The sequence below is a fragment of the Corvus moneduloides genome, chromosome 1 (genome assembly GCF_009650955.1).
Source record: "Corvus moneduloides isolate bCorMon1 chromosome 1, bCorMon1.pri, whole genome shotgun sequence".
NCBI classification, from domain to species: Eukaryota; Metazoa; Chordata; class Aves; order Passeriformes; family Corvidae; genus Corvus; species Corvus moneduloides.
This window is the reverse complement of record NC_045476.1, coordinates 144,805,708-144,811,707: the sequence shown is the minus strand read 5'-3', so window position 1 is coordinate 144,811,707 and position 6,000 is coordinate 144,805,708.

The window sequence follows — 6,000 nt, the reverse complement described above, 5'->3', positions numbered from 1 at the left end:
TACTATACCATAAACAAGGCTTTTCAAGATTGCAGGTGGCTTGGTCCCTGCTACCTCTTCTGCATGAGAGAAAAGTCTCTCACGGACTTAGAAAATAGCAAGAAAATGCTTGCTAGCAGCATTTTTGTATCTACAGAGAGTCCTGTGGTACTGACTTTCTCCAGCCTCTGAAGCCAGTCCCTGTAAATACCACTGACCTCAGCAGTGGTGCAGACAGTGCTGGAACTGCCCTGGCAGTGATGGGGTGCCTAAGCTTCCTCCTCTTAGCACGCAGAGAAGGAGGAGGAAGCTTAGGCACCCCATCACTGTCAGCCCAAACATGATTTTGCCTAATTCTGTAGGTCAAATGGATCCAGCACTGCAATCTTGTTACTGAAGGGGTGTTTGATGTCCCTAAAATCTTAGTAAGAGGCAAAAAGTAGCCTGATTATATTAGGACAAAATTTAATTACAAGAGGAATGCTGTCCAAAATCAAAGACTGACAATCCTCAGTACATTTATTTAACATTAAGGTCTGTTTTAACTTTCGCTGTGGAGTGAAGGATGGGTTTAATTAACTTCCTGATTTCTTGTGTTAAAAGAAATTAGACTTTCTTAAACACTATGGGGAAAAAGGCTATCATTTTATATATCTCTAGAGTAGTAAATTATTCATATGAATTTCATTTTGATCAAAACAGACTTTGCCCAAATCGGAGAGCAGCTCTCATGTTATGCACTTCCCTGTGTTTGCTGGGATGATGTTGGGGTTTTAGGAGCTCTCCTGGGTTTTTTTCTGTTAAAGGAATTTTGCCCATACATGTTGCTAGGGGAACAAATGGCTGGGTATTTCAGAAAAACAAAAGAGCTGGCTACTTTTTGTTTCACCTGGGTGTGTGGTAAGTCGGTCTCGGCGTTCAGACAGAGAGGGAAGCTGTTTTCTTCAGCCGCTTTTCCTTCTGCTGGAGAAGCCCCGGGATCCCCAGCCGGCCTTCCCTGCCCCGCTGGAGGCCGGGCCGTGGCCACCCCGCCCCGCTGTTGCTCCGAGCCTTCGCTACGCTGTAGCTGTGCTTGCCCTGCTTGCCCAGACCGCCGGGGGGGTTCCCCATTTGGATACATCTCATCTGGCCTCCGGGATTTGTGTTCGTCTCTGCCACTCCAGCCCGCCGTTCCAGCCTGCCGCTCCAGCCTGCTGTTCCCGAGGGTCCGGCTGGACACCGGGATCGGCTGCCCAGGGGTTTGTGAAGCCTTTGTCCCATCCCTTCCCGGGATCCCAGGGCACCGGTGCCGCGTGCTCCCCGAGCTCGCTCCGGAGCGCCCCCTGCAGCCGCGGGGGAACCATCGCACCTGCCCTGCTCACCGGGAGCCGCCAGCGCCCCTGCCGGCTGCGAGCGGAACTGCACCCGAGGGGAAAGGGCCCGACAGCCGAGAAGGCTGGCACTGGGTTTGTGATTGTTTGCTGTTACTGCCACAGTTATTGCTGTTTGTTTGACTGGTTATACACATATAGATATATAATAGTAAAGAACTGTTACTCCTATTTCCCACATCTTTGCCTAAAAGCCCCTTGATTTCAAAACTATAATAACTCGGAGGGAAGGGGGTTGCATCTGCCATTCCAAGGGAGGCTTCTGCCTTCCTTAGCAGACACCTGTCTTTCAAACCAAGACAGATGAATCCGATGGCGTTCCATGCCCAAGCTGAGCATTACTTCTCCAACCAGTTCCAGGTATGGCAGCACCCACCTGTTTGCTGACAGCCAGGGACAAGCACAGACTGCACACCCAGCCTGGCTGGGGAGGGTTTCCACACCAATGGCATCTGTGTGTCTGCAGCCCAAAGGCTCCTTCAGCAAGGTGGGGTCTGACTACCCCTCTCAATGACAGCCCCAGGAACATCCTTGGGTTTGATCTTTGGTGGCTTTGTGGGGTAACATCATAGTAAGCACACGGCCCCCAGCCACGGCAAGGGAGCTTTCAAAGATTGTTCCATAATATTTCTTTGCAATGGTATGTTCAAAATCAAACATCAGAACTCAGTTTTCTATAATTACACCAGTTTATAGAGCTGTCATCACCATGTCAAGGCAGCTAAGAAATTAGAGTTTGGCTTTTATTTCTTTAAAAAAAAAATGTGTTTTAAGGAGTATGTTGTCTTTCAAATACTTAAAAAGAAACAGAACAATGCCAGGATAGAATGGGCTGCTAGTTGTTTTAATGACCTGATTTATATTTCATTAAATACTGATAAGAATGAATATACTCTGTCCAGATTTTGTATGACTTAAATACATTTTTCTGCCTTAGCTGTACCTTTGCAGATATACAGTTGGAATATATTAATTACAGCTTTGTGGCATTATAACTGGTGAAGCAGAAGTCTGTGCATTTTTGACATTGAAACATGACTGAAAAACCTTAACAACTGTTGTCCCATCATAGAATGTGAGCCCATTTCCTTTTATATACTATTATTTATTATAATATTATAGATTTTATTTTATTTATTTTTATTAAATAGATTTATATATTTATTATTCCACCTGTACTTTCACTTGGTGATAGCACCAGTGGGAGTGTGAATGATAGAGATAATAAATAATTCTCCACTGAACTGCTAGTTTTATTTATTTTTAAAAACTGGTTTTGCTATATCAATGAACACTTTGATGAGAACCTTTTTTTCCTTCATTTTCTTATTTTTTTAAGTTTTGCTGAGAGGATCATATTATTTAGAATACTTTGCTCTGTACTGAAAATCTTTAACTTGTTGAATTACATCAAACAGAAAAACTTACCTCTCCAATGAAGTGAGGGTCATAATTTGAATCTCATCCACCCCCTCATCTCTATTATCTGTGCTCCTTGGTTGATGGTACCTCTCTCAGTAATTATGCTGCTGAATTTTCCCTCATTTTTCTTTTTAAAAGGCTAACACAGCGAACGCCCGGCCGAGAGGGGCGGCGCGCAAGCGGCGGGAACTGCCTCGCTGCTGCTCACAGCCATATTTACAGAACAGTAAGATGCCATGTTTGTGAAACACATTCCAGGAAGGACATATTTGTGTAAAAATGCAGCAGCTGGAGTTCCTTAGCTGGGGGTAGTCTACTGGTTGTACCAAGTGGTGGGATTTGTACCCATAAGAGTTAGAAAGCCTCCAGATGCTTAATGATAATGGTGTGAGGACAAAGAAAAAAGTAATACAGAGAAAAAGAGAAAGGTATGCTTATACCAACAAGCTCCTCAATTAGACAAGAGCATTTGGATGAGAAGGATTAGTGAGGTGGCCGCATGTGTGGAAAAGTGATGGGGTTCTTTTCTGTTCTCCTTTCTTGCCCCACTTCCACCCTGTTTCTTGCTGTTATGTGCTTCTGCCTACCTCTGGGATGGAAGGCACCAGGCAAGACAGTTTTGGAGGCGCTGGTACTACTTCTCTCTATCACCCCTTACCCAAAGGCTGCAGGACCACAGCCTCAGCATTGGTCACCCACTGTCCTCTTGGGACCTTCGGAGCTACTGTCCTCCCTGCCCAGCAGCTGCTGGCAACAACATGGCTTGTGCTACAGGGCCAGGAGAGCAGAATATCCTAAGTCTTCTCCTTCCCCACTGCCTCCATAAATGAGGCTGTGCTCATTGGGGAGGAAGGGAGGAGGTGCTGCAGACAGACAGGCATTGGGCTGCCCTCACTCACACTGCAGGAGCAGTGGTGGATCACAGTTCTGTGCAGTTTGGTATCACGTCTCCACAGACTTTAAGTTTTGCCATGGCTCCTTTCATAATCTCTGCCATTAATTCCCACACCAAGGGATGTGGAGGAGGATGGGCAGAGGTTAGGTTGCACAGCTGAGTTTTCAGAAGTGCCAGTGCATAATACCACAGCAAAGAGTTCATGCTGATGCTAGCAGTGAATCACAGAATCATCAATGTTGGAAGAGTTTAGGATCATCCACTTCAGCTGCCCACCCAGCACTACCACTGTAACCCCTAAACCACTAAACCGCATTACCCAGAGCCAGATCCAGATGCCTCTGGATCACCTCCAGGGATGGTGACTCCACCATCTCCGTGAGCAACCTATTCCAATGCCTGACCACCCTAACAGTGAAACTTTTTTTTCTAGTATCTAATCTGAATCTCCCCTGTCTTAATTTAGGGCCATTTTCTCTCATGCTGTCACTGCAGGCATGGCAGAAGAGACTGAACCCCATCTCACTACGACCGCCTTTCAGGGAGTTGTGGAGAATGATGAAGTCCCCCCGAGCCTCCTCTTCTCAACACTAAACAAACTCAGCTCCCTCAGCTGTTCCTCATAATCTTTCTGATTATTTATCTTGCTGCTTTTTCTCACAACATCTCACATCACACTCCATGGAGGTGCCTGACTTAAAGGCAGACTTTAATATGCTACCAGAAATTATTTTCATGAAAATGAGAGATCTGTAGAGAGATGCTTTAGCAGGGGAGCAGCCAAGTAGTATAGCAATGAGGTGAAGGGGAGGGCAGAGGGGAACTGAATGGAACAGAGAAGCTGAGCTAAGAAGGGGCAGAAAAACACTTGTAGTGCTGTAGAAGTCATGGCATGTGTCTGTTGCTGCAAACTGCAGTGATGCTTCTCCAATGCCCAAAGAAAATGTGGCTATGAAACACAGACTTTGAGTTTGGTAATATTGTAGTCAAGGGCTCCAATATAATTCCTGCAAGCAAAGCTCCTTAAGACAAAGTAATTAAAGTGAGGAAATGAGAGAGCTTAAAGTTACATGTCAGTACAAGGACATATTTTAAGAAAGTGCTTCATTAAGGGAGTGCTCCTTATAATGTAAACAAGGCATTTTTCCAGCACAAATGCATATTTGCAAATGTACCAAAAGCAAATGTACTGTTACAGCCCCAGTGTGTGCTCCCATTTCCTTGACTCAGTCAGGAGAGTGATTTAAAAAAGGCATCTGTGGGTAAGTGGAAGGATACACTGATATGGGAGACCCCATGCAGTCTATTCCCAGCATGTACTGGTGGGCCCATTGTGTGCCTCCAGCCAAGGCCATGGACAGCGTCCTGGGAGCAGTGCCTGCCACCCTGGGCCCCAGCCCCTGCATCCCTGCATGAACTTTTTTGCAGGTTGACTAGGGTTGGCTTTTCAAAATTATCCCAGAAAATTTCAGCTGCTAGATGCCAGACTACACAATCTACTTTTTCAGGAACGCAGATTATCTGTGCCTGTTATTTGTAGTGTCAAGAATAGCCATTAAATCTGGAGTGTCCACTGACCTGAAATCCAGCTGAAGAGTTGTGGATGGGTTTCACAGCCTTGGAGGTTAATATCAGTCTTTTAAGATTTATTCCTGGAATTGCAGCCATTTAATTAAATAAAAATATATAAAAAAACCCCCACCAAAACCACAATGCTATCAGAAATAATCATAATTTTTTCTGCACTTCAGCTGCCTCCCCAGTACCACAATCTGCTTTGGGTTTCTGTTGCAGCTTTATTTGTCAATGTTTGTTTGTTGCCTCCCAATACTCACAAGAAAAATGCCATGTTAACAATGAAAGCAGTAACAGTGGAGTTATTTACTGTTCAAATATCCCAAAACACTCTGCCAAACAATAAGTAGGAAATAACTTAATTACCAACTCAAACCAATTGCTCCAGCCTACAGGAAGATTATTTGCCTCTTGTTATGGAGAGTTTCTTTCTCATGGGTCTTGTTAGATACCATTAAACAGAAATTGGTAGTGAGATCCCAGATTGTATTTAACCAGGATGTTATATCCCAGGTATCCTGCATTGTATTTGATCTTATTAATTAGATGTTGCTGGGCTAAACTTCCTGATGCAGTTTCAGTGGAATACTGCTTAACCTTATGTCTAACCCTGATTTATCATAAAGTGTCAGGGATGATACTCATTGGCAGGATGAACATGGTGGGAAGAAGACAGATTTCTTATCTAATAAGGCCTAATGTAGTATATGAATTTTAAAAAGCTAGCAGATTACAGCATGTTAATTTAGAAAAACACTT